The sequence below is a fragment of the Odontesthes bonariensis genome, chromosome 10 (assembly GCF_027942865.1).
Source record: "Odontesthes bonariensis isolate fOdoBon6 chromosome 10, fOdoBon6.hap1, whole genome shotgun sequence".
Lineage (NCBI taxonomy): Eukaryota > Metazoa > Chordata > Actinopteri > Atheriniformes > Atherinopsidae > Odontesthes > Odontesthes bonariensis.
The window spans coordinates 9744021-9769076 of record NC_134515.1 but is presented as its reverse complement, the minus strand read 5'-3'; the positions used below and the strand labels follow the sequence as shown (position 1 = coordinate 9769076).

The 25056-nt window shown below is 39.6% G+C and overlaps 1 protein-coding gene across 1 annotated transcript in view; it reads right to left on the bottom strand.

Annotated features, from left to right (window-relative positions):
• Positions 1–25056, bottom strand: part of myt1b (myelin transcription factor 1b) — a 137309-nt gene that overhangs the window by 64886 nt on the left and 47367 nt on the right. The window contains exon 4 of the mRNA XM_075476189.1: positions 5512–5618. The gene's annotated coding sequence lies outside the window, so the exon portion shown is untranslated. The remainder of the gene's footprint in view (positions 1–5511; positions 5619–25056) is intronic.

Here is a 25056-nt window from a genome sequence, read left to right as displayed (position 1 = left end):
AATGTATTTTAGATTCTAAGCAGTCGAAAATGTGAGCAAGTCTTTCTTTGTTATTTGAACTTGAGACCTCTGCCATCATATTATTACTGTCACTACTGTCATTAGTGCTACTGCCTTAACTGTTATGTGAATGCATGCGCTGTTTCTGGAAAAACTGGACATCAGGGACTTAAAAATCAGCTGACATAATCAAACAAATGACGTTGATTTTGGCGAGGTAACTTTAGACAGTAAATGGTTATATCAACTGGACTGTTCAGCACTGACAAACTGCACAACCAAATCCCTCTTGGTTGTTCTAAAGGCAGACAAAGACTCATTTCAATGGGGCATTTCAAGTGGATAGATTTCCTGCTACTGTGTAATTCCAACATCAGAACCGTGTTGTGTACTTTAAGGGGTAGGATGGGGTAAAACAGTGTGTAAAACATTCTTCTTCACAGTCACACTTTCTGTGTTTTTATCTCCACCGCACCTGGGTGCAATAATGTTTTTCATAAAGCTGAATTATGCTTCAGGATAAAAACACACATTTTTTTTCTTTTTATTTGACATAGATTTCTTTTTAATTAAATCATCGCGGGGTCTTATTTTTTATTTTTTAACCTGTAGAGATAAAAGCAGCAAACAAACTTGATTGACTCAGATCTCACAGCGACATGAGCATGATCCCTTTTTTTGTGCCATGAAATCCATGAAAGTAGGAGTGCAGAAATTTTCACTGCCTCAAAATGGAATTTTTCTCTGCTAAGTTCATAATAAATAAAAGATTATTTTGTACAGCGAGAAAAAAATACATGCACAGAATCTCTTGTAATGATCCATGGCTGAAAAATCATTCCTAGCAAATCCAATCTTGACATAATTTCTTATGATTTAAGCTTCACCTGTTTACGCTGCACACACCTAATAAAGCAAAGTATTAAGATTCTCGCTGTGATCTTAACTTGAGCAGCAGGCAAATAGCAGGATTATCCCACATGCTAACATAACTTCATGCTAACACTTTTAGCTTTAAGGTGACATCGAACCCAATATTACCTGTAAGAGCTAACTTAGCAGTAGCTAACATAGTCCCACAAGAAATCCTCGTTATGTTAGAAAGATAGAACCAACAGGCAGCCTGTGTGAGGCTTAGTGAGTATTAAAAACACATTAACCTGTTTCAATTACCTCTATAAAGTAAGAATTTGCTGGAAAATGTTCATATAGTTTCAGTTCTGATCTGTTGTAAAACACTAAATTATGTTTTCCATGTACCGTCTCATTTATATGTCAGTAGTTAATCCAACTAAATACAATTTGTGTATGCCCATCTGTGTTATGATATTAGAAGTAAAAGAAAAAGAAACATACCCTGTTTGTCAGATATCTGATCATAAAATTATTAGACTTGAAATTTAACAAGATTGCTGTGACACATGGATTACTTACCAATCACTGTGTCACAACAACTCCTACATCAACCTGGAGACTAAAATACTTTAACCGTAAACAGCTTATGACATGGATTTACTTCGTCACTGGAATAATCTGCAGTTGCCAATAATTGGCAACTGCAGATTATTATGCAGAGTATTTTTCTTCAGAGTGGAACAAATAAGAATAACTGAAAGGATTCAAGGGCTGTATGAATAGTCTTCATCTTCTAATTCAAGGATGTGCAAACAAAGTGTGAAACAATCAAATAAAATTATGATATAACAGCATGTTACCATAACTGCAGCTGAGCAGAAATAACTTTTCAACCATTATTGTAAATGTAAATGTTATTTGGATACATGGTTGACTGTTTAAATAACTTCCAAAAACAGAGAAAAGGCTGATAAACTCAACAATGTTTAAATAACTGAGAAATGTAATCAACTCGATGAAATATTATTCTATATGTAAACACGTTTTATGTGATTTGACAACAAAAAAACAAACAAGCAACGTCAGTTTTTTTAGGGTTTTTCGGTTTAAAAGAAAAAAAACATACAAAAAATATCACAAATCGCGTGTTTTAGGAAGAATTTTCATTCTTCTACTGAAGCTCAACCTGAAGCAAGAATTCAACATGTTTGGCCGAAGGTGAACATAAAAAGATCAAAGGCAACATTGCTTTTGTGGTAACTGTTAGCAACATGCATTGAAGCAAACATTACTAAGTGGCTCGTAACTTGCTTGACTTTGAGACAAAGCCATAAAAACAAAAGATTGTATGAGCTCATGATGCATAATCATATTTTGGGAGTAAATACAGAGCCAGAGTGAAAGAAAACAGATTTGTCCCTGTCGCAGGAATTGCTTCTGACAGTTTTGTTATAGCAATTTTCCAAGAAGTCCTTTGCTTCTTGTGTGTTTTCACAGCAGGAAAACAAATGTAGTGTTTAGGCAGGTGTATCCTCTGCTTCCCACTCAGAATATTTACAGACAGTATGGTCATTCATACAAATGAGCAGTTTTGAAATACCAATTACTTGATTACTATTTGCAGACTCTATAAAATACTATAAATAATTTAATGCTAAATGTTGCTCTTGATATGTTTTTCATGGACTAAAGTAAACTAATTAAATCAAATGAAAGCTGTATATATGTGGACAGAAATTATTTTGAGTCCTTAGATCGTACACCATGTCAAGTCGGCATTCAGCCATAGATTTTTCAGTGTGGCAGAAAATGTGAAAAGGAAGAGTAGAGCAGATGGATGGTTTTCAGTATGACTTGTAGCTTTGGGTTTAGGTGTCTATAGCGTGACAGGTGAGAGTATAAGAGTACACTCCATATATGAGAATAAAAAAGGATAGGGTAAATTTGGGAAATATCGGTTTGGAGGAAATAAAAGACACAAGGAAATAGGGAATTATCCATCTCTATATAGCTACACACACACTCTCCCTCTGTGTCAGGCTGATGGGTAATTGAGGCAGTCACAACACAGATCGGGATGCAGTGTCATGCTGTGCCCTGGGTCTGGTTCGCCGCCCTGTCCCTCTGGCAGCATGCTGCGACACGCTCTGGAGCGTGCGCACACACATAACACATGCTCACTGAGTCTGTGCATGGATAGGGACATGTGCACAATTCTCAGAAACACACTTCACACATAGCCGTTACCAACATACACAAACGGTAACAGGCTGTCTTTGCACAAATGTGCACAGTCACACAGACTGACGAAAACAGACACAGGCAAATGTAAGGACACCCGGGGCAGATTACCCATTTAAAGAGACCAAACTGAGCCCAATACGTGATACCAAACCTTTATGGACCGAACTGTCACGTTTAATGATTGGTTACTGGTTCGTGTTACCGCACGGACGCCAACGACTAAGAAAGATTCACAAACACTGCTGCCCACAGGGCAAATTTAAAATAACACGAATCACATTAAATCTGTGCGTCATGGATAAATTTAAACTGGTGTCATCTACGTGTTCATTCAAAGATGACTAAAGGTTGGTTAATCGAATCACAGCGTTCGATCACCGTCATTCTCTTTAAACTTTAAACTGAACATAATAATGTCTGATCAATGTTTCCATGAACTGGTTCCTAGTGAATAAACACAGCTGCATAGGATCGCCAGAGGGTGATGCCACAGGCTATGTTGCTACTGGTTATAATTCAGTAGAAGAAGTATTTGTCCAAACTGGAAACAAACCCCGAGAAGGATAAAAACTGGTGGAAATCCACAAGAGGAAAATGAAGAAGAGAGCTTTTGTTTGGGAATTACTTTGATCGCTGCAAACATCTGTGATATTGTATCACATCTGGGAGGATGCTCAGTTTTTTGTATGCTGGCCCAGACCGTAAATAAGTGATGACCCAGGTCACACACAGTTGTTTCCATTCCTTCTAATGTGTGTCAAGTAGGTTGCGGCTAATGATTATTTAAGTTATCCATTGATTAATTGAGTAACCGGTGTCTTATCGTGAACGACCCATTGGTTTATTTTTCATAAAAAGCAACAAATGTAGGTATTGGACTGCATGTCAAAGAGCAAGAAGTGCATTTAAGTGCCATGATTAAATATCTTTTACAAGATAAGAGTGAAAAAAAACACCAGTTAACACTACACCTTAACTAGAAGTCTCTGATTTTACAAATACATCGTCTGATAAAGTTACCTTGACTGAGAATATCAGTTCACACTAACAGTTTACAGGCTGAAGCTGCTCTGATGGGCAGAGGGAGATTAAGGAAAATATGATATTGTGATCGCGCTAGCCGGGTAGTTCTGGGGAATTTTAAACAGACAGGGACTGTTTGTCCAACACAATAAACATAAGTTTCATTATTTATTTTTTTGGGGGGGCTTTTTATGCCTTTATTATATAGGACAGTGTAGAGAGACAGAAAGCAGAGAGAGGGGGAATAACACGCAGCAAAGGGCAGTCCGATGCGGGACTCGAACTGGGGCCAGCTGCAGCGAGGACTATAGCTTCTTGTATATGGGGCGCCTGCTGTACCCACTACGCCACAGACCGCCCCATAAGTTTCTTTTTTGAAAAAAAATTTAAATCTCACCATACAGCCCAGCCCTCAGCTTACTTATTAGCATCCTTCTTAGCTAACAAGCCCACTGATTTACATTAAAATGCTAACATGAAATGCTATCTTGTGTTTGTTTGGCTCAGTGGACTTGATGTGTCAGATTTGTTTACGAATAAGGGAGCCTTTCTGTCAGTTATCAAAACTGTGCTTTGTTTTCAGGAATTTGGGTTCTCACATACAGTCCTCTGAGCCTCTAAACGTAAGAACAGTAAATATCAGACGTCCTTGCAATCATCAAACATAAATGTGTCCACGGGATCCGTGAAGATGAACTCGTCGGTCAGCAGCTGGTAAAAATCCTCATTTGTTGCACCGGTTTGTCTTAGTTTTAATTTGTCCGTTTCTTTCCCAAAAATTCACTTCTAGTCACAATGAAGGGCTTATTTTCTCCGTACTTTCTCCTGGGGGGAGCACGCACCCAAACACAATCCACCACTGAAGGACAAACATACATGTACACACAGATCGCTTGAAGTCACACTCTTTTCCATTACAGACTAAAACATGCCCCAGCAAGTTATTACTCCTTCTATTGTTTCCTTTATACGTCTAATTTCACATCCTCCCCCTCTCAGTCACCTCTTTCTCCTGAACTCTGTTTTTCCTCCCCCATGTCCTTTTCTTTCTCCTTTTCTCCTTCCCTTCACCTTTTTACTGTCCTCATCTCTTCTCCTTCCCTGTCCACCTCCAATGCCCCCATCCTCCTCTACCATTCTCCTTACTTTAGTCCTTTACTCATCTTTCATCAGTTTCTATTTTTCTACGTCTCCTTTCTCTTCCCTTAAATCCTCCTCTATACTCCTTTCAGTCACCTGCCCGCCTTTACCTATCAACCCCGTCCTCCTTCCTGCTAAACTATCACCCCCTTTCCACTCTTTCCTCCCCTCTGCTCTTCTCTCCCTCCCTCATTCTCCCTGTCTTTTCCTCTGCTTCCTAATCTCCTCTCCCTCCTCCTCCTGTCAAACCTGAGGCAAACAGGCTTGGCCCTCGGCATGCTCCTCTTCACTCCGCTCCCTCCATCCCTCTCCATCCCTCGTTCCTGGCGATCCTCCAGTTTAAACAGAAGGCTGTTCTGGGGGAGAGATTGGGATACAGAGAAATGAGAGTGTGGCCAGTTGCTTGTGTGAGTGCTGCATGATTCATGTTGCCCTGTAATGAAGCTAGTCCAGTCTTTTAAGTGTTTGGTGTATAATGGAGTTTCGGGGACAGGCCTATCATTTTCTCCTAATAGCGCTTTCTCCGCCGCACGCCATGACCCCTCTCTCCACGCCCCCGCCCCACGCACCCCTACTGTGGTAACTGCACATTACTACGAGGCGCACACACACACACACACCAGCACACGCACACAGCGATTACCGACAGCTGCGGGAGTTTCTGAAAGGCAAAAGTGGCCAATTTTCTCTCCCTTCCATTTAAACAACAAACAGGGCGGCGTGTTAAAATGGGCAAAGGGAAGAGAGAAGGGAAATTGGGCTGATAAGGGTTATTGTGAATCAAGGGGAGAGTGGGTTAGCTGCTGGGAAGTAGCCGTGCGTTGCTAGTTGAGATTTTAATATTCTTGAGGAATACTTTGAGAGTAACAACGAGCGGCTGCAAGGAGGTAATGTTCAGTTCTAACAGATGGACTGACTCTGAATCTAAAACACAACTGTGTTTCTGTGCTGTTTAAGCTCTAAAACACAACGCAAATCTGACAGTTTGCATGTGAATCTTCTGTTTGGGAAGTTCGCAGTAGACTAAAATTGACTGATCAAAGTGGATAAAACACTAACTCGAGGCCTCAAGAGAGTAGATAAACCAAGAGCAGATTCCACTTTGGTCGTGTCCATCTTCTTTCTACAATCTATGTGAAGAGTACTCCACTCTTTAAATGATATATTTTCAAATATTCTATCTATTTTCTAAAACACAATAGGGAAAATAGTCTGAAACACATTGTGGAAAATGCTAAAACAACAACAACAACAACTAAAAAATCAATACATTTACTCATAAGGTTTGAGCCATGTGTGTGTGTCTGTGGGCCAGTTTCACCAGAGCAGATTGTGGAGTGTGTGCACAGACCAGACCTGAGATTACTGAACAGATTGCACAGCTGGCAAGCAGCCCTCACTCCACACACAAACGCAGCCACGCACACACACCAATGCAGAACAAGAAAAACAAATATTGACAAAGTATTGATCTTGGTTGTATCAGTCCACATTGACAAGCCACTAATGCCAGGAATATCATTCTGCTCCATGTGCTAAATCACTATTGGTCAAACTCTATGATTAGCCGAGCTGTGTTGGCAACAAAGAAAATTCCACAACCTTGTGGAGGAACAGACCACCAGGTTAAACTTTATCACTGTTATATCTAAAACAGATTTTACATTTGCAATCTGTATTGGTCGTGAAGTGAATAATTAGGGCATCTGAAGGCCCTGAAAAGTCTTAGAAACTACCAAATTTAGTCTCTTTTTCTAGAGTTGGAGAGGTAGAAAACTTTTGCTAGTCAGGTGACAATAGCCAGGAAACTTAATTAAGATTTTACAAGCTTAAATTCACAAATTAATTGGTATTTGACTGCTAAATCCACCCATAAGTCCTCTGCTGTCCATCTGGGCTGTTTTGAACAGTTTTAATAGACAAGAGAGGAGATAAAAAAGCCTCCATTGCTCAACAGTCTGACAAACATACACAAGCCAAAAACACGTAAATAAGCCGGGTTTACATAGCTGTTTTATTCTGTTTAGAAGATGTGAGTAAGACCAGGTCGATGGAAACCTTTAAATTAATTAGAAATAAATTTTAAAAAAGACCTCTCCTAATCCTCAAAAATAATTTATACATATATGAGAAGGCTCATGTTGGAGGATGTAATTCTGGGTCCAAGTTTCGCTTTGTTAGAGGACGTCAGGCCAAAAAGTTGAGAATAGTTCAACTTTTTAAGCAGCAGCCAATCAAATTGCTTGAATGAAAGTGATATCTTCCAACTTGTAGCATTTGGTATTTTTATCATCGATTCTTTGAATACATTTTCTAATTACTCTTACATATGAAATAATTCATGTCTACAGGGTGCTTTTATGATGTAAAGGATCACAAAACAACCCGTTTACATCCCTAAATTAACTACGGGTGAAACAACTCTTTCAGTGATATGATCGATATCAAATGACGTTGTGTGTCTGTGTGATTGGTTACAGTAACGTTAATGTAGTTTTTTTTTTTAAAACATTAGTCCACTGCTGGCCATCCGTCAGTGGTAGCAGACATTTCTGATTGTTTATTGATTTTATAAAACTAAATTAAGACGACTAACTGCTCAGCCAGCTGTGTCTCAGCCTTTGTCTCACTGTAAGGTTAAAAAAAAAACACACACACACAACAGTCTGCTCAAGATCTGTCACTTTCAACACAAAGAGTAACATTAACAAACATTCAGGATGGTCTACCGGCAAAAATGCAATACAGTAGTCATAACTTTGTTTTTATTTGTAGAAACACGTGAAAAATAAGAATCTTTATGCATCAATTTCCTCATAACAAACTTTTTAAAAATAATTTAAATAAACTGAATACATGTGTGATATTCAAAACTCAAGCAGTAATTAACATTATAGATAAAAAGTTATAAAACTATGTATCGCTTTTAAAACTAAAGTTTTAACACTGCACATATGATTATTTCCTGTTTCAGCTTTATGGTTTTAAGTTCAACCAATTTAAAGAGTCTAATTCAAACCATCCGTAATCCAATTAGTTTCCCATTGTAGATCTAAAAGTTAAGATTTAAGATGAGTACAAAGGACGATTTCCACTTTCTGTAGTTGAACACAAGGACAAACTCTGTCCATCATCCTACAAATAAGTCAAATGCAGCTGAGATATGGACCTGAAATAAAAACAGTGAGCAGGATAAAATGAAAACCAAAAGTCAATCAAAGTTTTATCAGCTCCTGTTTGATAAACACGGGCCCAGGCAGGTGCTACAGCCAACACACAGGTACAGCTGTGTGTGTGTGTGTGTGTGTGCGCACGTTTTTGCCTTATCTATATCTGGTAGTAAATGGTTACACCTCTGCACTGACTGCCTATGTCCTTCATCACCGAGAGAAGAAAAATAAGGGAGGAAGAAAAGTTGGCTTCCAGCTTTTCCATCCACGGAACACCTGCCGTTTCACACCATGCCATCCCTGACATGTGTATCTTTGCTTTGTTGCTGCCAGTGTGCAGAGGCAGCGCTGTCTTTGTGTGTGCCTCCTCTTTGTTTTCCCCAAGGGCTGACAGAGAGGGACTTCTCTCTAAGAGTTGAACAAATAAACAGCGGAGAGCAGGAGAAACAAAGCCAGGGAGGGAGCACCTGCCGGGGGCTTTGTGTCTCTTAATATGAGACACTACTGACTGTGAGCGCACCCCCCCCACCCCCCTACACTGAAAACACACTGAATAGATCTGCGGATATGTAAACGCACACATACGCGTGTGTCTAAATATACACCCGTCAGCCACAACATTAAAACCACCTGCCTAAAACTGGGTGGAGGTCTCCCTCATGATGTTACACCCACTCTGACCTGTAGGGGCACTAAAACAGAAGCCTTGTGGTGTCTGGTGTCGGGATTTTGGCACCAGGTGGGGGTCCTTTGAGTTGAGCTGGTCCTGGTATGTTCAGCAGGTTCCCAATCAGACTGACTACATTAAGGTGGTGGTGGGGGGGGGGTATAGGCGTCAAAGAAACATCCACATGACCGCCATAAAGTGACATCAGTAGAGTGAACACACCATGACAGCCAGCGACTGGGGGTGCACAAGTCGGTAATATGTCAGTGCCAGTTTCAGGCCTGCACAAAGGTGATGCAGAGGCAGAGGATAAGCGTGTGGTTTATGGTGCAGTAAATTAAGCTACGGCACATCCGCGCTGAAGCCATCTTGGAACGATCGTTTCATTGGCTCAAATACTGTATGTTACCGTCAATATTTTTCAGCAGTATTTTCTCTGTTTTTGCCAGGAGCTGATTAAGTCTGGACTAACTAATACAGATCACTGAATCTGTTTTCAACAGCAGGTGTGCTTTAAAAAGAAACAATTATGACTGGATTACACCTTAAATAAGAGGATCCTGATCACATAAACCTCGTTGCAGATCTCTTCCCATGTCTAAATGAACCTTTATTCATCATCTTTTACATTTCTTTTAATCCTTTCATTCATTTATTTATTTCATTTTTCCCTGTTGTGTCATGATTTTTATGTTAGGGTTAAATAAAACTAAACTATTCAAAATCTTTTTTTTTTTTATTTCTGCTTTGAATCAGCTTCTGTTTACAGAGATGTGTCTCGACCTGAGTTGATGCTGTGTTTTCAACTGCCATGGCAACAGCTATGGCACGCTAAAAGGGGCAAATTATTGACTTCTGAGAGGCCAGCTAAGCATAAGGTTTTAAATGCCTGATAGCAGGCAAAGGGACTACTGATTAATATAAGCCTTTTGCATTTAACTTGTTTAATGTTTAATGTACAACATCCCTTTTTCAAATAAATTTGAACTCAAATATCCTCACCGAAGCAGCTCCTCATCTGGCCACTGATGGTAAAGGTGGGAAACGAGATGGCGACCACTTATCCAGCCAACCAACTCATTGACTCAGCTATTGGCTCAGCTGGGTGTCAGCCTGCTGTGGTCAAACCAGCCGCCCCTAAATCTGGAGTCCATCGGTAATCAGATATTTGTGGTGAAACAGCTCAAACCGAGCAGGAAAAATTCTTTCATCTGTGTTGTTTTAATGCATTAACTATAAAGTTTGTGTTCAATCACAAGTTTATTACCTCATATAAGCTGACTAACCACACCTTCCTTTGCACAGCACTAAAATACCTCCAAACCTCTTTTTTTTTTTTTGCAAAAGTTACACGTCTTTAAATTTTACTTTCATACCCTGAATACGATAGAAAAGCCAGAACAATGGGTGCATCAACGACGTAGTCTGTCATGTTTTCCACTGTGTAGCATCCCCTCTTCTTTTAACAACAGTCTGTAAACATCTGGGAACTGAGGAGACCAGCTGCTGGACCTTTGGGAGAGGAATGTTGTCCCATTCGTGTCTGATGTGGGATTCTGGAGCCCATTCCAGCTGCCATCAGGCAATCTGTCCAGGGTACACTCTGGACCGGTTGCCAGTCTCACTCTCAACATTTGATGTTTTCTATGTTCGATTGTGAGTAAAATATCAGTTTATGAGATTTACAAATCACTGCATTTGTGCTTTTATTTATATTTTACACAGAGTTCCAACATTATTGGAATTGAGGTTGTAAAATAGTGCAACACATTCCTGTATCTTGTGTTAAATATGCACACAGCATCAGATAATCTGTGAGCCTGCACGACCAACCTCTCTCTAGTTGTTTTTTTAGGTTGAAATATGGGAATACTCCATGTTTAGGGGCAGCTGGTTTGACCGCAGACATGCAAACTACAGATGAATTTTATATCGCAGCTTGTGATTTATCAGCCTCGATGTTCTAGTGATCAACAAAGCCAGGATGTGCTGCTGGATTAGACACACGGGTTGCCACCTACGTAGGAAGGTAGACTGAGCAGTCGCCTTCTCATTTCCTACCGTCAGTTAACAAAACCAGCTTATCTTTTGCCAGCCTGTAGCTGGCTTCAGAGAGGTTATATCCCCAGCTGGCCGCTTTTGATGTATTAATTTGTTCCTTGTAGTGCGAGTAGCGCTTGCTATAACGGTTGAAAATACACAGGACAGGAAGAGATGGAAACAAATTATCTGCTGAGGTGAGCCCTAACTGGTGCGTCTGAACGAAGCACAAGACTGACATTCAGCGTCAAGTTATTTGTGACAAATAAAGCACACTTTCTGTTAAAAAGATACACGTTTGTTGAATTGTTAACATGGTTAGTGATCTCTGTCATTTAGCCCTAACAGACACCGAACAACTAAAATCACTGAATGTACAATACAGTTTTTAAACCAATAACCAAGACATAGTATTTCCATCACATCCGTTTTTCCTCTAAATTCAAAAACAGAGAGTCATCTCTGGAGAGATGCAAGTTTTGGAAAATGAATTCTGAGAAGTCGGCTGGTATGCTGATTATGCTACTTTAGTTAATTTGCTGCATTTAGTGAACACTCAGCAGTCTGTTCAGCCAGCTCAACATTTCGGGTCAAAAGGCTGTATGCCAGCAGCAGTCATGGTTTTAAGCTCTAAAGTAGTCTGAGATGAAATGTTGATTCAAGTTGAAATCATTAAAATGTCCACTCTGACTTCCATTTAAAGATAAAATGTTACTTTGGCTGCCACTGTGTTGTCCTTCTCTGTTTAAAGAGAGCTGTTTGTTGTGTCAGTGTTGTCTTTTTTTTTACATAGAAGGACAGCATATGAAGAGTTTTATACATGTGGGTGGTTAAAGAGGGTGTTAAACATCCCATTATGCATTGCATATTCCTTGTTTTTATATACAGACTCACGTCTCCAGCCATCCCTCCTGCTGTCTGTACTGTCTTAGCCTTTGATAAGATTGTCTTTGACTCTTCCTGTGTTCACAGTTTTGTAGTTTTCTGCAAGTATTTGCCTCGATAAAGTGTTTTTTTTCCATTTTTGCCCACTTGTTTGACTGCGCTGGACCATATGACCATTCGGACTGTCATTTTAGATCTGGTCTTTGTCCGTAAGCTTCTCTGGAGTCTCGGTTCATATTGATGTTTGTGGAGCTGTTATCAAAATCAGGTTCCTCTTTCTAAAAATGCATCAAAACCAATGGCAAAAAAAAGAGAAAATGACAAAGAATTCTTTTTCCTTCATCGGTGTTGTCGCCAGATGCTTCCACAGTGACCACGTGCATCTCTGTAGGGGTTTCCATGGGTTTGAGTCTGCCCGAGTTTCAACACATTGAAAGGCAATATAGTTTTATGGCTGAATGGGACTGTCAGTCGTAAAGGTGTGGCAGCACTTGTGTGAAACACATAAATGGAGATGGTCTATTTCTGACATGTTCTTTATAGGAACCCTGAGGGGCCAAGGCCGTGCAAACGTGTTCTGTACCTGAAACCGAGCAATACGAGGAGAGGCTTTATTCATCTGATCTCATCCAGAGTGTGAAAGAAAAACAGGGCACTTATAATGAGAAGGTTGAGGAAATAAATCAAACAAAGAAAAATAAACAACAGAACACAGAAGCGTGGTGCACCGGGTATGTTTTCTGTACCAATAAATATCCAGTTAAAGGGTGCCTTCAACATCTCATAATGAGATAACAAATGTCTGGGAGCTTCATTACTGACTATAATTACCTTAAAATTGTGCATTTTATAGGTTGCATGAGTGATAACGTCATACAGAAAACCATTACTTCAACTTATTGGTGCTAAAGGTGGTTCTATAAGCTGTCAGGGGGTTCACATATGGCGCTTTTCCACTACCTCTACACGGCTCTACACGGCTCGGTTTGGTTGTGTTTCCATTACACTTCGTGCCTCCTCGACGTGGGCGGGGGGGTCGTCGTAACCCGGCTGCGCGTGTTGCTGCTCACCCTGTGGCTTTTTGTCGCACAGAAGGCAAGAGAAGAGAGCCAGAGAAGACTCCTGGCCGCCAGACAAAACAGTATTGAAAAGTACCGGAGAGTTTTGTTACGAGCTTCAAAAAGACGATGTTTGGAGGCAAGCTAACGGTTGCTAACGCTAGCTTTTATTACTCGCGTTATGACGCTTTCAGTGACGACACTCATCGCCCAATCAGTGGAAGGCAGTCGGCTGACGTCACGTTTTAGTAACGCGTCGGCCCGCTTGGAACCAGGGCTGAGGTGGTACGAAAAATCGTGCTGGTTGCAGGTACGGCGTGTTAGTGGAAGCCGAAGCGAGCTGGTGGAAAAGCGCCAATAGTTTTTCACACTGCTTCTGCATTTTGGTTTGGTTCTTATTAGAGGTTGTGCTCACTTAATTTTAAGAGTTGGTAAGAACAAGATGATTTAAAACTCTTTTAATTGAAAAAGCATCCATCTTCTTACATGAAGATGCAAAGTATAAGCAGCACATACATGGTGACAAATTAAAAAACTAAGATAACATGTTTTGTAAGGTGTTGGGCCACTTTGGCATCATTTTTTTTTTAAAGAAAGATACTTATTTTCATCATTTTCTAGGAAGGAACTGGCAACCTGTTCTGCATCATTGATCTGCCGGGTTTTCTGTCAATTTCTCCGACTTCTAAACGTTGCATACAGTCAACTAGCTTATCGATGCGCCTCGTGCCATTTATCGCTATCGCATCTCAGCTTCACTCATCCCCTCCTGCCACTGAATGTTATCCTGGGTTCTTCAGAAACATCAAACATGTCCACTGAAGCTGTGTTTGTTGCTTCCAGCTGTTTGTATGTAGGATGGGTCTCTGAGATTAATAAATCCCTGCAGCCATCACACAACAGGAGAACCCACGTGAGACTCTTCCAAAGTAAGACTGGAGCTGTGTACATTAACGTACAGGGTACAGCAGCTGCTGACTTATTAATCATCTCTAATCTTTAATCATCTGGACATGCTGATGTCATCGGCAAGGAAGTGAGGTAATAGAGATCTGTGCTTACTTCTAAACATCAGACCTGTCATGCTGTCACACAGTCAATGCAACCAACAACGTGAGAAGAGCTTTGACTGAACTGATTGAGCTCATTGGAGAATTAATCTTTCCTTAACAAACACATACATTTGCTGTACAGCTTTATTAAGGAACAAAGCAGTTACCTCCGACTGTCAAACATTTTCTCCTTCACAAAGGCAAGAAATCCATTTTTGGCCCTGAGTACGCTGAACGTAATCTCGCCAAGAACACTTGAAACTGAGACGCAATTATGATTTTGGTCTCGCAGTAGGTAAAACTAAATGAACGGAATGACAATTAGCAAATGTAATTTCCATATGTAAAAGAACCAGAGGAACTGTGTAGGATTTGACATCTTTTACATATTTTCCCACCAGCTGAGACACTGAATGAATATAAACCTGAGAGAAAGTATTGTGTCTGGTTCAGTGTACTTAAATAATAAAAGCTTATTTTCCCCTTATACCTGCACTTCTGATATCTGGTCCTACCAGTCCACAGGTTAACCACCTGCACCTTGTAAAATCAACTGAAAAACTGAACCATTTGGAGTAAATGTTTAATTTGGTCTCTTTTGTGAGGTAACGCTTTAACATTTTCTGTGTGTAATCTGAGTATAACACTGACTCAAGGATGTTTAAACACACAGCAGAAAATACTTTATTTAATTATTTTATTTTTTTTACCTCTTTTGTAAACAGATGTCCGCAAATTACTATAATTTACCTTATTAAGTCCTTGTCATAATTTGCTAATGTAGAATAGACTTTTTCATAGGGGCAGGTCCTGGTGTCTGCATATTTGGTGACTGGGATGAAGTGTCAATCAAAAGCCATGCACACTAGCTCCATTTTAAGATTTGGATATGACCATTTACAGCAGAATACATGAAACATATCAGTTCATTTAAATGACAGAAGGGCTTTTGCCTTTGTGATAAAACAGTTTTTGTCAGGATAAGACCATTCTGTAGGATGCTAGAAGTTTTCACAGCTGGGTTGGCAGATTGCTATTCCTGTGGAGTTTGTTTCTTTAAATGCTTTTTTATTTAATCAAATCATGATAATCCATTCTTTCCAAAGGTAGTTGTGGTATAGAGGTGATAAACCCGTGTAGGAAGCGGAGAATTGGGGAATTAATCAGGGGTTTAAAGTGCACCACCTGCAAATTCAGAATGTTATGAACTGATACTTGAGCTAATATTAATGCAACACATTCTGAAAATGAGCAAAAACTGGTTAATACCTTTGAACATGAATTAAATGGCTTGCTCAAAGGATTATTTATTCATGTGTTTATTTGTTTTTATTCAAAATCTTTATCTGTATCCACTTGTTTGTTTTAACTCTAAAGAAGGAGAGCGGTCACTTCTGTCAAATGTAATCCACTTAACATTTCCTTCACATATCCAACATATCTATGCGACTGTGAGAAAATTTTTCTATAGATGCAAAAAAAAAATGTGACGTATGCGTCCAGTGTTTTGTATTCAAGTCAGACTCTTAGTTCCTGTGGCCACCGTTTGTGTTGCTTAGTTTGAACTATTACTAATTACTACCATTTAATATGGAAACTACACATCCTCTGTCTGAAGGTAAGCCAAATTGTTATTTATACTGCACCTGGGTTAAAAAAATGCTTAACAATATATGTAAATATATGTATATATACAATAATAATGATGAGGAATAAAGGGAAAAGAGTTGCTGGTAAATGTTGTTTCGGCCAAAGTGTTTAGAATCATTGCAATGCTCAGATACAGTAAGCACACATTTCACAAACTGATCTAAATAAGTTGTGCAAAAAACTTTCAAAGACACAACAAAATAAATTAAATCGGGCAAAAACAAATAGAAAATATTGTTTAAAAAAAATCCACAAATCTTAAAGCTACACGGTGGGCTGTTAAATTATTTGGAAGATGTCTTTAATTTAAAAAAAAAAAAAAAAACATATGTAGACACCACCTGAAAAAAATCAATGCAAAAAGATATTCTTTAAGTCTACAATACAACCCATCTTCTAAATCTAAATCATCAATTGTTTTTTGTTTGATTTGATTAGTTTTGGTTGAGAAAAAGCTCAGCCATTCATCCTGAGTTGCTCTCAAGCCACATTTAGGATTCAGGTGTCTCGTATTAAAATGTAAGCCTAGTAAACCTACAGTAAGTTCGTTTTGCTTACTTTTACCATAATAAATAAAGTAAAAAGAAAAAAAGACAAGAAAAACACCACCATGTACAGAAACTAGTGTGGGTATAGAAAATGGATTTTTGTCTCACAGATGAAGCCTCACTTAGCACCTCCATCCTGTTCCTCTCATGTATAAATGTTCTGCCAGTTTTTGCAAATTTTATGCCAAAGTCTTGGAAGTTTGCGGCCTTTCAAGCGAACAAGTATGGAGAGCCGTTTCATTCAAAATTAAATAAATACAGAAGTATTTAAAAAGTAATAAATATGCCAAGAAATCAATAATAAGTCAGTGAAATAACAAAAAATTTACATTTTTCAATGGACAACTTAATAATTTCACAACACTTTTATTTCATAAAGGCATTTTTATTTACTTCAGGAGACTTATATTTCTTACATTTTTATTGCAACTCCTTATATTTAAATGAAGGGGCGTGGTTATCTGCGTTTGACCGCAGTCGGGAAAAATCTAGTCCCTACCAAAGCTAAGCCCAAACTTACGCCTTTGGGTTATGCACCTTATTATTGTTTGCCAATCACCCTGAAAACCAGAAGGAAGACATCACTCTACACTCTTTGAATCGGTTTATCAATGGAGTTCATCCAGCCGAATATATCACAAGCCAGCTGTAACTTTCTTTTACCGTCCGGACAAACCACACCAAACCAAACTCTGGCTCTGATGTCGGCCTTCAGGTGAGGGATATTCATTTGACTGCAACTTTCAATTTGTGCCACTAGATGTCACTACATTTGACTCACTGAGCAGACAAGGTGAAGGCTGCATTATTATATTGCTTCCAGCATTTCCTGCCTGCTTCTACTCTGTTTAATACTAATGTTTAATGAGGCAGTAACATTATGTAAACACTGAGTGGTTACACTTCAAATTTGTTCAGTTTTGACTAAACCCAGTGGCAAGAATTTACACACAATGTAACACAATTAAAACTCACACAAAGCTCCAAAAAATCCCAAGATGTAACTGAACTCTTGCTCCTCTGGTCAACACTGAAAGTCGCTGCCTCATAACTTATTGACCCTTTAGGCCTTCGTTGTTGTGAGGTTGTAAACTTGCTCCACTGTATGAATTCTTTACAGGAAAAGCCAAGCCAGAAGCCACAGATTAATAATGCAATTTTCTGTCTAAATTCTTATTTATGTGAAGCAAAAAGTTCCCTTGAGATTCTTGTATTATTCATGAGCATCAGAGAGGAGGAGGATACAAATCATTTAGCACAATGTGTGTGAACATCCAGTAAAGTAACACATCTGCAACACTGTGTGTGTCCTCTTATTGTGAGGACGGGCTCTAAATATGTGCATTTCTGTGTCTCTATAAGAATGTTTTTGCCTCGTGTTTGAATAGTTTATGTTTGGGATATTTGTATGCCTTTGTGCGATTGAGGGAGAATTTGCATCTGCTTATGTGTGAATGCATGTATGTTTGTGCATTCAAGTGATTATCTGAGAGGGGGGGGAGTATGTGTGAGCATGAATGTTAATATGAGTGTTTGTGAGTGACAAGCAGCGGAGTAATGGAATCACAATGTATGTGCGGGTAAATGTGGCGTGCTCGTGGGTGATATGTGCGTGCATGCACTCGGCTATATGTTTTGTGCTAATATGAACATGCAGCAGCACTTTGTATTCCAGGCAGCTCGTCCCTTGTCTATAAAGTGCGAGATTGAAAGTTTGAAGAGCTCAGGGCTCGCATGCAGATGAGACAAATTAAGTTGTTTTCTCCTTCTAGACCCCCTCAACTTTTTATTGTCAATCCAATGAATTATTCTTTTCCCCTTTCTTCCACTTTCTTTTTATCAGTATGACCACATTTTCCTCCTTCGCACGTTTGAAACCAAGGCCTTGCTGGAAACTGAATGTTAAAGAAGAAGAAGAAGAAGAAGAAGAGATGAAGGACAACACTGGAAAGAAAGCAGCAGCGGATTTTTGCTGTCATCAATAAAACTTGTTGTTGTGCTGCTTTTCTCTCTCTGGGAGTTGAATTAAAAAAAAAAAAACACATCATCAAAATCTAAAAGCATCTGCCGGGTGAGAGGATGATTTCCATCTGTGATGTAGTATTAATGGGAGTGTTAATAGGGGTGGAATGCGGAAGGACTGACAGAGAAACAGCCAGCAGCAATGCAACCTCCTCCAAACCAGCAACGAGATGGGCAAGATAAACAACCTCCCAGAATACAGATCCAGGGATGCACAAGAATGCAAATACAGCTTGCCAAACACGTGTGCGTGAGGACTATAGTGCTGACATAAAAATAAACAAATACACGCAGGTCTTGCAAACACACACCTTGTTGATGTGCACTCACAAATCAAATAAAACGCACGAGAGAGTCTCTCGCAATGGGATCACAACAGACATGAAGCTAATGAGCTCTTGGATAAAATCCTTTGTGGAAGACGTGTTTTTATGTATATTTTACACAGATTCACACACCTCATATGGACGGTTACCAATAGCTTGCAGATGAAAGAGGACAGTGGGTGTAAAGCAGGGGGGCTTTAAACAGCAGACCGCACAGATATTTGAACACAATCTTCATTTTTATTTCAACTACACGCGTTAAATTTCACGACAGCAACTTCCACAGTTGAACTAAATCTGGCTGCACGCAGGCATAAAGCCATGTGAAATCATCATCTACTGAACAGATGCTAAAACAGAACTAAGTACACCCCAGGTAGAGGTCTCTGACTGGACCATTGAACACCTTGATTCTTCTCTTCTTCAGACATTCTCACACAGCCTCACATCTGACTCTAGAACACTTTGGTATCCAGAGGAGTTCATGGTGACTCAGTGACTGCGAGGTGCCCAGGTCCTGTGGCTGCAGAACCAGCCCAGATCATCAGCCCTCCACCACTGTGCTTGACAGCTGGTGTGAGGTGTTTGTGCTGATATGCTGTGTTTGGTTTCCTCCAAACGTGCTGCTGTGCATTATGAGCAAACATCTCCACTTTGGTCTGGTCTGTCCAAAGGACGTTGTTCCAGAAGTCTTGTGGTTTGTTCAGATGCAGCTTTGCAAACCTAAGCTGTGCTGCCATGTTCTTTTTAGAGAGAAGAGGCTTTCTCCTGCAGCCCTTCCACACAAGCCATACTTGTTCAGCCTGTTTCTAATTGTGCTGTCATGAACTTTAACATTTAACATGCTGACTGAGGCCTGGAGAGTCTGAGATGTAGCTCTTGGGGTGAACTTGCTGGGACATCCACTCCTGGGAAGACAGACAGCTGCCTTGAATTCTTTCCACTTGTGAATAATCTTTCTCTCTGTAGAATGATGGACTCCAAGTAGTTTGAAAATGGCCTTATAACCCCAAAAATTGCTTTTCCAAGATCTTTGCTGATGTCTTTCCTCCTTGGCATTGTGTTAACACACACACACCTGAATGCCCCAGACCAGCAAACTGACAAAACTTGCTCACACTTGCTGGTGATTAATTAATCAGTGCATTTGATTAGCAGCTCCTGGCTGCTACCCTCTAAATGCCTGTGGAAGCAGTATGAGTGGACTCAGTTTTTCACACACTGCTTCTGTGTAGTTTCGGCTTAGTTTTTGTTCATTCAATGACACAATGTGATATGTCATGTGTTGTTTTTCACCTGAAGATGTATTTACCAAATATAAAGACATGATAAGGACCAGATGATGCTCTATTATGTCCTGATACATAAAACCGAAGAATTGTAATAGGGTGTACTTTTAATTTTTACATAACTGTAAAACCCTTTGTTTTTACAGTGACAGGCTGAATCACGGCATGAAAAACAATACGACAAAAAATGTAAATGAGCACTGTGGCATTTTTACATTTCTTTCTTTCTAAAATGACATAAGGTGCATGCAAACATTAACATGCACTCCAACATGAGCATAAGCACATTTCATCCCCCCAGTGGGAATGACAAATCAACAATATTACACCAACAACACCTGTTAACAGACACAGCTTTCACACAGAAAGCAGACACAGATGCACATATACAGCACTAACATGGAGAAATGCAGATATTCGTGTGAAATATGGAGAAACTTAATAACTGCTAATTAAGAGCACATAAAGCTGACATGCTTTAAAAATCCTGTTTGCACACAAAGTCAAATCAAACATGCAAACAGCAAACATGAGATGCGTGCCAATATTTATACAACTAAAGAGTGTAAGGCAAGGCAAGGCAATTTTATTTGTAGAGCACAATTTGTACACAAGGCAAGTCAAAGTGCAAAGAGAAAGAAGATGGCTTTGTGAAAGAAAGAAGGAAAGAAAGTATTCTCCATCATGTTGCTTTCGAGTTTCTTTTTGTTGCCATGAAAAGACCAAACTGAGGACATCAATCCTGTCTGTGTTTCTCAGTTTCAAGAGCAGCTGTTTCTACTGAAGACATTCATCTCCAGGGGGGGCATATTATGAAAAAAAAAACACCTTTTTTTGTGCTTAAGAGCCTAAATCTGGGTTTCTGTAATCACTACTAACTCTAAAATTCTAATAACTTAGAAAATCACGTAACTTTTCAAGGTTATGCAGCCCGTTTTTTGTTATCTCCGCCTTTAGCTTCACTGTACCTTGGAAATGGGATGCTTGCTTTTGCTTTTTGTTTTGCTATTAACATCAAATCTCACCATTAGTTACACAGTTCACCTTAATGACATGTCTCCTTTGAAAGAAAACTCATTAAAAAAGGGCCACTAATTTCTTAAAACAGCTTTTTCTTGTAGTTTTAGCTCAAATATTAGAAATAGTGGAATAATGCAACATGTTCTCAATCCTAACGTTCTGTGGCATAAAAATATGAAACTTAAGATTGTGGTTGGGTTTAATATCTACTGCAGGGGATAATGATGCAGAAATGAATCTTTTCACTATTCTGACCTGACATGTTGATAACTGACACTTAAAGTTACAATCTGCCATGATGTGTGATGTCAGCGTTTGTGTAAAAACCGCAGTATTTAACGCCATTAGAGTGAGAACGGGCTCTTTCACCGAAGCCGGCTTTTAGTGGAGCATTAATACACATTTAGAGGTTTAGGGCTTGTGCCCACATGGTGTTTTATTTATGTCTTTTTTCAGACTGTTTTGCCTTTTTTGTGGGGCCACTGAGTGCTATCAGTTGGAAATGTACAAAGTTTTCAGTGTCAACATAATGGCTACTTTTCAAGCCAGAAATTGTCGACCTTGAAAACTAGGAAAAAAAAAAAACTGCATTGTGGAAACACCCTTAGGAATATATTCCTGGCAGCAGGATATAGGATGTGACATTGAGTGAATTAACTTCAGCATGCTTTCATGTTAATGAACCAACTTGAACTCTGTTGCTTTGTGTTTTCAAAGGTCCTGCACACCGTCAGGTTGAAGCACTCAGAATGCAGCACCGAGGTTCATCATGAACCTTAAAACCCTGACTCATCGTTGTACATTATATGCTCGGGTTGAATGATTTGATTTGTCTTCCTGTACGCTTAAACACAGATAGATTTTTACAGACAAAGCTATTCATGGTCCGCTTCCGCCCCATCTCCCAAGCTGCATCACTCAAAAACATAAAGGAATATATTTCCTTTGCTCTGAAGACTTATTTCATCTCTGAAACCTGTACTTAAATGATGTGTGCACGGTTGTGTGATAAGTGCTTATAGAGCTAAAATGCCCATCTTGGCCACGGCTGAACTGGGGCTAAGTTTGGTACAAAAATTACAGTTAGGTCTATATGAAGATGTTGATTCTGCGTTAATAGAGGCGCTCACACTTGATGATGATTCATTAATCAGGTGCATTTCATTAGCTGCACCTGGTTGCTTCTTACCTGCTTGATTCTTATGGAAGCAGGAAGGGTGGACTTAGTTTTTGTTCAATAAAATAACGACACAGCGTGATATATCAGGTACTTTTGTTCATCTGAGGTTCTATTCACCACATTTTAAGACCAGGTAAAGACCACATATATCCTTTATTATTATGTCCTGATACATAAAACCTCAAAACTGACGAAGATGTACTTTCTTCATATGACGGACAGCAATGAGTCGATGTCGATTCTTTAGAGTTGGCTCACTTGTGTGTGGTAATGTGTTACAGGTAGTTTGGATGGTGTGGGTTTTATCTGTAAAAAGCTCAGAGAAAGTGAATTCTGACAGGTGTGACAGTGAAGGAGATGTAAGATGATTTCCACCGAGCGTTCACCTTCAATCGTGTCTTTTCATATATAATTCATGAATCCAAAAACACAAGGCTCGACACTAACCAGCACACAGCAGAGTAACCTGTTTACTAGCTGCAGGCGGATCGACATCTTTTCTCAGCTTCCTCTCTGTGTTTTGCATTTGTTGCTCGAGAGATCACAAGAATATCATCCGCGGTTTGCGTGTCGTGAAATGTCAGCCGCGCAGAGCCTTTTAGACTTCATCATTGTGGAGTCAGAAGTGAATGAAAAATGGCACGAATTGACTGACAGGATGAAAGACAACAAAAGAGTGAGAGTGCATCCTACGCTGTCAGCTCTGCTTTGAAACCCAGCGTATGACCCGGTGTCGGAGCTCAGCTGCAGTGGAAAATAAGAAGGTTTTCGTGTACAAGGAACAATCGTAATGAATAATAATAATGTGTGAAAACAGCAAATACTCTTCGTTCTGACACTATTTTAGTCAAACTTCAGTTTCTATAATATACAAGTTTAAGGTGCACAACGGTCAAGCTCAAAACAAAGTTTAAATCCAGTTATTTTCCATGTATTATTCCAATGATTTGTAATGATCCCATTAATTCCCCCCGACTTAGTTTGGTGTTCCTTAGTTAAACCAAATCAACAGCAGATGCACCGTCGTGGCAGCAGAATGTGGCACTGTGATATGACATCACACCCCTGCTAAGAGTGTGGCACAAACACAACCAGCCCTCTGCCAAGTAGAGGGAAAAAACATGGCACCAACACAAACACAACGTAATGAGCAATGACTGCTCCTGAAGATACGAGAGCGGCCCAGATCAGGCTGGATTCAGGATCTCTGGTGAGACGACTCATTGTCTCAAAGAACGTTTCATGTCCTGAATATAAACGGACAAAATACAACTATGATTTTAACTTACTTTGTGTCATTAGCATTGTTTTAATCCCTTAGTTGTGTTCGTATGCACGCCAAAATGAGCCTGCTGACATCATAATGGTAGTTGCCGTTACTACATGCTGTAATTTAGGTATTTATGAGACTATTTGTGCCTCCAGTGAGAGATTTGTGCAATCTGAGTGAGACGATAAAGCAGAAAAATGAGGAAAAAAAAGTGACGTTGCCAGGTCAGTGAAGCCTCTGCTCACTTTGTTCTTTATTAAACCCACATCATCTTTTGGTTGTCAAGTTTAAGTGTGTGAAGTAAAAGACACTTGCTTTATTGACTTTATTTCTAAACACTGTGGAGAAGTCTTGAACCATCCCTCATTTCTTTGTACATTCCCAAGAAAATGAGAAACAGGTGCAGTGATTGATCAAAACGTGTGTAAACCTAAATGTGAGTGCATGTTCTCCAACACAGCCTGAACCCTCTCAGACGAGCTTTCTGTCCTTTCTTTAAGGAGTCTTCAGGAATAGTTCTCCAGGCTTCTTGAAGGACATCCCAAAGCTCTTCTTTGGATGTGGGCTGCCTTTTGTTCCGTTCTCTGCCAACATGATCCCACACTGCTTCAGTAATGTTGAGCTCCGGGCTCTGGGGAGGATTCATCCCTCCATCAGACCTGCTGCCACTGATTTTCAGTCCACTTCTTGTGTCCTTTGGCACAGCTCAGCCTTTTCTCCCTGTTTCAGATGCATCTCTCAGCTCCTGTGTCAGGTCTTTGCTGGATTTTTTCCTCTTTCTTAAGGACATCACTTTCAGATCCTGTTCATCTGCTGTAGATAGTTCTTTAGGCCTGAGACTTCTTCTTTTGTCCTCCACTTGTCCAGTTTCCTCAAATGTTTTAAGGACACGCTGCACACCATGCTGAGATATGCCAAGTTTTCAGCTAATTGCTCTTTGGGAATCACCTTGTTGCTGCAGAAATCCTATTTTCTGTTTGTTAAACCGTGTTATCTTTGCTGTTTTTCATAGATGCAACTAAAGAAATGGGAACAAATTATGTGTCTTTGTGACAGGCTGCTGGTCACAAAGTGCCTAAAGATAGAATTCAAAATGAGTTCTTTGTTAAGTCTCCTGTTATACACAACACTGTATCATCACTTGAGTTAGGTACATTTTTATCCTTGAGTGCCTAAAAAAAATAAAATAAGACACATTTCTCTGAAAAATGAGCGGGTACAAGGTCGAAAATGATTGAAAAAGCAGCCAGTGTCCAAAGAAAAACTTTGAAAGACATTCACAAAGCCTAAAGAATTATTGTTCAAGACCACTTTAAAGCAAGAAAGTCTGGAATGAGGAGCGGCTCGAGGCAGTGCTTCTTTCCACAGTACTCTGACAACTTTAAAGAGGACCCATCAAAAGACCCTTTTTGTTATCGTGCTAAACACTTAACAAAGAAATTACCGTAACTAATAATGTTCTACTAGTACTTTGTCTTATATTGTACAACAGCAACTTCCTGGAAGTGACAGGGTCGATCGATTTTACCAGAGTTTCTGTCTCTGATATTCGATTTCTTGGTAGTTTCTTAGATTTCTTTCCAAGTTGTAAGTTGGAAATTTGGAGTTCCCTTTTGT